Source organism: Pinus tabuliformis, chromosome J (assembly GCF_031772625.1).
Source record: "Pinus tabuliformis cultivar Carrire ecotype Pingquan chromosome J, CPIR1, whole genome shotgun sequence".
Taxonomy (NCBI): domain Eukaryota; kingdom Viridiplantae; phylum Streptophyta; class Pinopsida; order Pinales; family Pinaceae; genus Pinus; species Pinus tabuliformis.
The window spans coordinates 960940582-960951457 of record NC_142295.1 but is presented as its reverse complement, the minus strand read 5'-3'; positions in this window follow the sequence as shown (position 1 = coordinate 960951457).

The window sequence follows — 10876 nt, the reverse complement described above, 5'->3', positions numbered from 1 at the left end:
ACTGGTCTCCCCGTTTGCACAATTCGGTAGCGTCAACCTCTGATAGCCATGTTGACAGCCCACCGTCAACTGGTGAAAGTGAAGCCCCAGGACAGAGAGGGAAAGCTAGATTTCCCTGCAAGCTGTGTGAAGGCAACCATGCCATCCACCGTTGTCCCTTCTTAGATGAGGCTAAAAGAGTTTTGGAAGATCGCCCGATTTTACGAGCGCAACTTCCTCCTGGATATCAAAAACTCCTGCCAAGTCCTTCACTAGTTGAGAACCCGGCTGGCCCGCTCAAGTGGTCAGCCGAAGCACCTATCATTGAAGATGAACCGTCTGAATCCATACCTGACGAAAGTCAAAAGGTTGAGGTGGCAGTTGACCCGGTTTTGCCTTCAGAGGCTCTATCTTCGAATGATACCATCACAGAGGAGAATAAAGACGACACCGTCCAAGTTCTCTTCATTAACACAGACTCTGACGAACAAGGGGGCAATTTTCCCATTCCTTTATCGCAGGAAGGAACTTCGTCAAGGTCATACTCGGCCGTCTATTCGGTCCCACCACCAAGCAACCTAGTTGTCTCGTTCGATTGGAACCAACTAGGCAGACCCCGGTTACCAGCCAGTATACCATTCAGAATTATCGTTCAAATATACAGAATGGTAATGGCTGGCACTATTATTGATGAGGGGGAATCTGTGAGTATCCTTTCCTCTATTGCTTGGAAAGCACTTGGTTCGCCGGCGCTTTTGCCTGAAATGAGAAATCTATCAGGCTTTGATAAAGGAACCAGTCGACCTTTAGGGATCCTCCCCAATGTGCCTATCACATTGAAAGGGAAGACCATTCAAATGAACGTGATGGTTGTTCAAGGACCCTTGGATTATAACCTGCTCCTTGGACGAGACTATATATATTGCATGGAAGCCATCGTCTCCTCACTCTTTAGAGTAATGTGTTTTCCGCATGAAGGAAGAGTAGTCAAGCTCATGGACCAACTTTCGTTTCTCGGATCACGCATCGCAAATAGTCATGTACCATCCCTAAATGGTCTCTTCACGCAAGAAGTGTCTCAACCCACGGTCCGTCCTCCTGATGAGCGCGAGTAATCCGGGAGGATATGACTGAAACCCAGGGGGCATGCGTCCTGGTCTGCTTCGGCAGGGAAACTTTGGGTATAGAGTAGGTTTCCGCGGGAGAATATGACTAGTCTATACCCCGTCCGTCTAGGAAGAGGGTTATTCTAGAATAAGATTCTTTTGTCAAAGTTATGTGAGTTGGCGGGCTACGTCGCTCAGCTTTGTTTATCTCAGTAGACATCGCCAAAGAAGTGTTTCATTCGTGCCCGCGAACGAGACAATCTTTGGGTAACCTGAAAGAGGTAGGCCTCTCTCGGTGAAACGAATGTTTTGACGGAAATGAAGTAGGGGTAACCTTGAAATCGTACTTTATACCTGGGGGCATGCAAACCTTTTGGAGTGCAAGCAAGGGGCGGCTATTTATTTTTTAAATTTTTAGGACCTCTAACCCTCTAAACTCGTAGGATTAGTCGTTTCCGAACTTGCATAACGAAAGGATCCGGAGCAAAGCTTACGTAAGATCTAAGCTCCCTAAAAAATAGCATCTTCAATGAGACACTCTTATCATATGACTGGTATAATCGAGCAGTTTTAGCACACAGTTCATGCTCGTTAAAAAATAAATGCAAGATCCGAGCAGTTTTAGCGCATAGTTCATGCTCGTTAAAAAATAAACATAAGATCGAGCAAATGTTTCAATCCGCGTTTAAGCTCGTTAAAAAATGAACTACCCAGTGAATAACCACTGCGAATGTAAATTATCAGCCATTAAAGCCTTGGTCGTGTTTGCACCATCACCTCCACTTTTCATTTGGCCGATCATTCACCTCCATTTGATTGCTTCCCCATTTTGAGGAACAGCTGCGAAGAGTGACTACACTAGCCATCCTTGTGACACTGCCGTGATTGGAAAATTCCAACCTGTACCTGGAATCAGCTGCTAACCCATTTTATCACTCGTTCCTCAAAAGACGAGTCTTCTTTAAGATCTTTTCATCTGACTCGTAAAATATGAAAAGATTGCCGAGTTTTGTCCTTCCAGCTCGTTAAAGCGACCAGAAGTGCTATCCCTCCTCTAGATTTTAATCTTTTTGGACCTGAGGGATTATTGCACAAAAAGATCGAGCGCTTGTTTTGTTCGGCTCATTAAAACTATCAAAAACTCATCCCTTCTGTATTGTTTTATACTTTTTCGGACTTAAGGGATTAGATGACAAAAAAGGAACTTTGGAGTTATCTTTACGTACCTTTTCAGACTCTCTAAAAATGAAAAGGACCGAGTTATCTTTGTCGTTAGACTCGTTAAAATCATTAAATAGCGACAAACTTGTCTTTAGACGAGAACGAGTTTCACTATCGCTAGGCTCGTTAAAACATAGCGATGGGCTTGCCCGAAGGGCAGGTTATAGAACAAGCATATGTTATCCTCCTCAAGCTTGACAAAAATAAAGAGGTACTGGTCAGCAATGACTGGGGAAAAATTGGGAGAAACTAAAGAAAACTTTGATGGTAGCAAGTCGCTCTTGAACATGACACTTTTCCTCCGTACCACAATCGGGTTGGGTTGTTTCATTCACCGGTCACATCACCATGGTCTCGCCATACCATCCATATTTGGGGTAATGCTATGGATCCATCGCATCAGTGTCGCCATATGTTCAAGAGAAGTCGTTCAGAAAAGTCAACCGTGTCCCATCCACTGCCATACATTATCCTTCATCCTTTCATGACCGCCACCCTGAATCATATGTCACAGATCATTTTCACCTCCATCAAAATCATTAGCTCCGTTCCGTGTCACTGATGTGGGATTCATTAAGGCCCTCCTTTGACGGATCGCTTCTTGTCGACATCAGCTCATTATCCAAGAAGTTGATCTAGGAACAATCCCTTCAGTACTTTGAAGCTTGCATGCCTCAATGGCAAGTTTCTCACTTCCGGCGACAGGTATACATCAATGACCTTCGACCGAAAGATTTTGCGTGGTGTTCGACGCCAAGTCCTTTATTCACACCACGTGAATTGTACTGCAGTACCTTGAGGGTCATTATCATTATCGGTGATTCCTCTCGCGCTTGTTAACGGTTTACCTCATTGACCGGTAATCAAGCGATGTCTTTCCATGTCCGACTTCAGAACATTTCTCACATGGATCGACTTGTACTTAGAGTGAAGATCGAACGAGTTTGAAGACCCCGGATCTAGTTTCATCCATCCGGGCTGCGATATATATTCAGGAAAGATAAAGACATTGACATGTACATCATTGCAGCAGATAATCATCCTACTCAAAGGATGATAATTTCATCAAAATTATCAGTCTACCATCAGACGATTATCTGTTCTATGTACGGAAAAATGAATTTATAAAGCTGAGCATGGGAATGCCCACCTCAGCTAGATCATGAAAGCAGTATGAAAATAATGTATTGTATTGTATCTTATTACAGGTCTCCTCCCAGCATTGGATGAACTTCGGACCCTCCTGGATAAAGCATTTCACCTGATAAATGGCCTCATACTTTAGGGCGCAACTGTTATAGACATTTTTGTGCCTTACAGCATTGAGCATGAAATGTCCATAATCTAAGGGATCCAAAGTCCCTAAACATGTTGTTCCTACCCCTAGAGGAACAAGGCTAACAAACCACAGCAATTCACAGAAGTTCTCCACCAGAATCTGCTCAAAAACAAGTCAATTCAGGATCATGTCAATGGCTCCACTGGCTATCTACGCTGAATGTCAAAGTCAACACTTGCTACCTGCGCTGAATGTCAAAGCCAACACTGGCTACCTGCGCTGAGCGAGAGTGGACATGTGGCAAGTTCATTCCACAAGGTGTCAAAACCCAGGAAGCTTCCAAAATGACACTTGCCTCAGGGAATTCGACTGGTGATGAGTAAGAGGTTCCAAATCTCCAAGTGGAAGCAAGAACCTCCAAGTGGAATCAAGAACTGACAGAGGGAGAGGACACTAGTCAGATCTCAAGCTGACTCATCCTCTCTCCAAACATCTATATATGGATCTCTCCTCCATGAGATCTAAAGGCTGGAATTTTGTTATTGCAAAGAATTGTTGTTGGTTTGAGATCAGAATCATTGGGTGCTTAATGCTTTGAAGGGAGGTGAAGATAGGAATTCCATTTTGCTGGGAAGGAGATGCTGGATTGGAGCCCTCTGGGTTGTATCTCTTCCTGAACCTTGTTATTCATCAATAAAGCTATCTTGGTTTCTCCTATATACTGGTGTATCTTTGACGTATGATTGCATTAGTATGTTTAGTTTACTTCTAATCCTGAACTAGTTATGGATATGAATCTATGTCTTGCGTAGTGTTCTTCTCTTGTGATCTTGCAGAAACCTGTTGAAGTTGGGCGAGCGAGAAGGCAAGTAGCTGGGAACTCTCCAAGAGAAGAGAAACTGGATCGAGGGACAAACGGAAGACACCGGTTAGTCCATCCATCTCTCTTCATTCTAATTCATAAAGGAAGAATACTAGAATAGCTGTCTCTGTTTGTTGCTAAGGCACTGTCACACCTTAGGTGGATAGGATCGTCCTGCATAGGCATTTTTCCCCACAACACTACTACAATAGTTGATGACCCCTACAGAGTTTTAACAAAACCAAAAAAGGTAGAAACTCAAGCAATTAGTAGCTAGTTAGTTAAAGAAAATTCACTCCCCAAGGAATTATCAAGTTTAGAGGATATTCAGTTTTATTTGTCATTTGAGCTTTCTTTTTTTAGAACCAAATCAGAAAATTCAATTCATGAAACAGTAATAGACCCTGATTTCATTCAATTCATTGAGTCAAAAAAGATGCTTATACATCCAGATTTAGATAAACTTGTTTTGAATACTTTTGATAAACAAGAAGCTTTAACCTCAACCTTGATAAACCATATAGATGATGCTTATCTTTAACAATCAGTTAAATTAGTTGCCCTCGCTGCTGCTGCCTCTGAACTTTCTACAAAATCTTCAATAACTGTAAATACACCTTCATTTACTACCACCTTGCCTATAATATCCACCATAGTTCATTCCCCTAAACCATTGATACCTCAGCTTCCTCTCCAACCGAAAATATCAATTTCATCTAGTTCATCTACACCCATTTCAAGTCCTTCTTCTAACACCACTGCTTTTCCCCCTAATCAAACCAAAACCTCAGCCATGGCAGACAGATATGCACCTTTAGTTTACCAACCCAATTACATGCCATGCCCCAAGATTACCAAAGTAAAATCTTTTTGTTCGATACTACTCGTTAGTATACTGCCCAACAACATGTGAACAAAATGACTGACTATTTTGAATTGCATGAGATTGATGACTTTGATGTCCAAATGAGGTTATTTTCCCAAACATTGACAGAAGATGTAAAGAAATGGTTCAAAGGTTTACCTGCTAATCATATTGCATATTTAGCTGCTTTTCATAGATTGTTTGTTGATAAATTGGAAATAAACAAAAACCCTCTACAAATACTATTTGAATATGATAAGATTAGAAGAGCTCCTAATGAATCAGTTCAGGATTATTGTACTATGTTCAACAGTATCTACAATGCAATCCCTGCTAATATTAAACCTCCACCAGGCCTAGCACTCATCAAATTCCCTGATGGTTTTGACACTGAAATGTCATACCAATTAAGGGAAGGAAACCATGAAATATTGGAACAAATGCAAAGTAATGTTGTTAGTGTAGAAACCAATCTATTAGCTAAGAAAGCTAGGATGAGAAATGAAAAAAGAGTTGTCATTAAAGAGGAAACCTCCACTTCTTATGGTAAAATAGATAGTTTAGCAAAGAGTGTAGAAAGAATAATGGATAGATTAGAAAACATGGAAGTAAAAACTCAGTGTGAAAATCAACAACCACCCCCAATAAGAAACCTTGATTTTAGAAAAAATCCTAACACTAGAAAAAATGATATACCAGATCAGCAAATTAGACCACCCTTCTAGGAAAACTATGCTGAGGGTTCACAAAGCCATGAAGGAGAAGATGACACCCAGATAAACCTATTAGGGATTAAATATGAAGATGTTGTTTTTCTTACTCAGGAAGAACAGGAATTGTACATGCTGCAACAATTGCAATTAGAATCTGGAGAATCCTTTGACTTCAAACAAGGCTATGAATATGCTATATATGAGGTTCACAAATAGTACAACCTAAGAAGCAAAAAGAATATTGAAATTCCCACTAAGAGATCAATCCAAACCCAAACTAAAAAGATAACAGAAGCTCCTATGACCAAAGTTCTACAAATTCTCTCTAAGGGAACTCAGGAGACTTCCAGCCCAAAAATTGTACATAAAACTTCATCTAAAACTCAAACTAAAAATGTTACTCAAACCATTCCAATTAAGAGAATTCAAAACAAAACAGCTAAGACACAAACTGAATTTTCTAGTACTGAAAAAGAAGATAAAAATAAATAGACCACATTTGCGAAGGAAGATCTCATCTAATCAAGAAAAACTCAAATGCCATTTAACATTAAGAATGAGATAGCCAAGTTGAAAATATCAGTTCCTTTGACTGAGCTAGTGAAAAATGAATCATATAGAGCACAAATCACTAAAACATTAAATATAGGTGAAGGAGAGGATGTTGTAAACTTGAATGATGATCAACCTAAGTTATTGTTTGGTCCTGAAGTAAATGACACACATCAGCAAGGGGGTATTCCTCCTTTCTACATTAGCTTGAATGTTCATGATAAAACCTTACATAATGTTATGCTAGACTCAGGGGCATCCTATAACTTATTTCCAAAAGAAATCATGGAGAGACTAAACTTATATATCACCAGACCATACAAGGACCTCTTTTCCTTTGATTCTAGCCAAGTCAAATGCCTTGTCCTGATTAAAGATTTATGTGTGACTCTAGTCCAGTGCCCAACAAAGATTATTTTTATGGACATAGTAGTTGCTGATATCCCACCCATGTATGGAATGTTGTTATCTTGCTCATGAGGAGCAACATTGTAGGGATCTTTATAGTTAGATATGTCATATCCCACTATCTCTATTTTTGGTCAACAAAGGAAACTTTACAGAGAGACCTTGATGAAATATATGGTGAGTAGTGCAGAAAAACCACAGAATTTCCCTATATACTCCATGCATTCTTATATGGACTCTTTTATCTTGTACAATTCAAAACATGACAAAAATGAAATCACAGTTGTAGAAGAAAAGTACAAAACACCTGATAGTGAAAACATTTTTCATGAGTCTCTATGGCATTTAGATTTTGATGGCTCTGTGAATAGATTAGGAGCACGTGCAAGAGTTTGGATTCACAACATGGAAAATAATCATTCTGAAGGCCATGCATTTACATTAAATTTTAAATGCAAAAACAACATGGCAGAATATGAAGCTCTAATATTAGGACTACAAATGGTTAGAAAACTTGGAGCTAAGAGAGTTTCTATCATGGGAGACTCAGAATTGATTATAAAACAAATCAAAGGTGAATACTCTGTGAATAATCCCAGACTTGGCCAATATAGAGAAATTTTCCTAGATTTGATTAAGGACCTTCTGGAAATTGATTTTGCTGCAATTCCTAGGAAACATAATATGCAAGCTCACAGTCTGGCCACTTTTGCTAGTACCTACAAATTTCCTTTTCAACCCAACCATCAGTACACTGTAGAAGTGAGACATAGGCATGTTATACCTGACAATTTGAAATATTGGCAGATTTTTTCACAAGATTCTTAAATTTATGATTTCATGAATGCTGAAGGAGAGTTTCAAAACTGTAATATAGATATTGATTGTTTAGTGGATAATAACTTAGATAATGAGACACATATAAATTCTTTAGATATAGGTAAACCCACTAATTTCACTAAAGTAGAAATAGATAACTTAGAAAATGTAGAAATAATGAATGATGATCTTGAAATTCTAAACCTTAAAAATGACTTTTTGCCTAGGGGATTGGTCCCATTAGAATATTTGTTTGATTCAAACGATGTAGCTAGGAAACCAAAAGTGGAGTCTTTAAGAGCAGATATAGAAGAATGTAACATAGGAACTGAAGAAAAACCCAAACTTATCAAAATACCCAAAGCATTACCTTCACATGAAAAATTGAAATATATAAATCTGTTCAAAGAGTTTCAAGATATCTTTGCATGCAGTTATGAACACCTTAAGTCTTATGATACCAACGTAATTCAACATAAGATACCCATCAAAGAAGATCATAAACATTTTAAACAGAAGCTTAGGAGAATTAATCCAGTTACTATGCCATTAATTGAAAAAGAAGTAAAAAGGATGTATGATGCCCAAATCATAGCACCAATGAGATATTTAGATTGGATCTCTAATTTGGTCACTACTGGGAAGAAAAAAGGAGAAATCAGACTCTGTTGATTTCAGAAACTTAATAAAGTCTCATTAAAAGACAACTATCCTCTCCCAAAAGTGGATCACATTCTTCAGAGGGTAGTAGGTTCATCCAGAATTTCATTGCTTGATGGATTTTCTGGATACAACCAAATCTTAGTACAACCAGAGGACCAAGCAAAGACTACATTTACTACTCCCTGGGGCACTTTCATGTATTTGAATATGCCTTTTGGATTAATGAATGTAGGAGAAACATTCCAAAGAGCTATGGATATAGCTTTTGCCAAATAAATCCATGACTTTGTAGTGGTTTAACAATATGACATCACAGTCTTTTCTGAATCAGATAACAAACATCTAGATCACCTAAGAAGAGTTTTCATTAAATACAGAAAATTTGGTATTTCCTTAAATCCCAAAAAGACACTCTTTGGTCTAGAAGAAGGTAAACTCTTGGGACACATAATATCCAAAGATGGAATTAGAATAGATCCATCTAGAGTAGAGGCAATCCTGACTATCACTCATCCTAGAAACATCAAAGAATTACAGTCATTTTGAGGGAAAATAATTTTCCTTAGGAGATTCATTTCAAACTTAGCAGAATTAATTAGAGAACTAAATAACATGTTAAGGAAAGATTCATCACTTAAGTGGGTAGTAGAGGCTAAATAGTCTTTTGAGGCAATCAAAGAAGCTCCTACCAAAACACTGGTCCTCATAAGTCCTGATTTCCAAAAAGATTTTATAATTTCTTCTTTTGCTTTAGAACATACTATTGCAACAGTCTTGTTGCAAAAGAATGATCAAGGTTATGAGCAACCTATTGCATTTTTTAACAAATCTTTGAGAGATGCTACACTAAAGTAAAACTTAATGGAAAAAAAGGCACTTGCTTTAGTGAAAGCTATTAAAGATTTCAGAGTATGCATTTTGTATTCACACATAATTTCTTATGTTACAAATTCAGTAGTAAAGGACATTCTGACATAGAATGGGCCTGAAGGAAAGAGAGGAAAATGGATTGCCACTATTTTGGAATATGATATATAAATAAAGCCTACAAAACTTATTAAAGGCCAAGGTTTAGCTAAACTCGTGGCTGAATTGAATTTTCAGGCCTTAGATATAAATTTCATTGGTGCCCTAGATGATCAGGAAGAGATGGCAACTCCATAGATCAATGAACCTTTTATAGATTCACCTTGGTATGTAGATATCATATTTGTTTTACTAGACCTACAAGCTCCTCCTGGTTTATCTAGAACTAAAGCTAGATTTTTGAAAATGAAATCAATGAAATATTGTATCATAGATAATGCTTTATTTTGGAAAGATAATGGTGGCATTCTATTAAATTGTTTATTAAAAGATGAGGCTGAAAAATTTATGCAAGAATTTCATGCAAGAGATCATGGAGGACATATATATTGGAAAACAATTGCTGACAAGATTCTAAGGGTAGGATTTTAATGGCCCACCCTTTTTGCAGATGTCAAGAAACATGTGACCTCTTGTCATAAGTGCCAAATATTTGAGGGCAAAAGAAAACTCTTACCACTACCTCTCAAACCAATCTCCACAGAAAATGCCTTTTCAACAATGGGGTTTAGACTTCATTGGAGAAATTCATCCAGCCTCCTCAGCCCAACATAAATCGATTTTGACAGCCATTGTTTACTTTACTAAATGTATAGAATCCATCCCTTCTAGATAAGCCACGGATTCTATCATTATCTCATTCCTTGAAAATAATATCCTTTCAAGATTTGGATGCCCCCAAAAGCTCATTACTGATAATGCAGGTGCTTTTAAATCCAAGAAAATCATAGACTTTTGTAACAAACATCACATTACCCTTGGTCATTCCACTGCCTATTACCCTCAAGGTAATGGACTTGCAGAATCCTTAAACAAAAGCCTTGTCAATATCATCAAGAAACTACTGGAAGACAACAAGAAGACCTGGAATAAAAATTTGGCTAATGCTTTATGGGCAGGCAGACTAACCACCAAAAATTCCATTGGTACATCACCTTATCATCTAGTATATGGAATAGATGATGTTTTTCCGTCCTCTTTAGGAGTACCAGTGATGAAGATCATTCAACAGTTGCAGGTAGAACCAAATGATATCCAAAGGAGGATAAATCAAACAATACACTTGCAACAAACTAGAGAAGAAGCCTATGTCAAATCACAAGTGATCTAGGATGAAAAAAAAAATTACAAAAAGACCAAAGCTGATGATTTTTACATAGGTGACAAAGTATTTAAATGGGATTCTAGAAGAGAAGAGAAGGGTAAAATGGAAAATTTGATTTCCTATGGAAAGACCCTTATATCATTTATGGTTACAGAGGTAACAATGCATTTTTCTTGAGAGAGTTAGATGGAGCAGATCTAACAAGAGGACCTATCAAT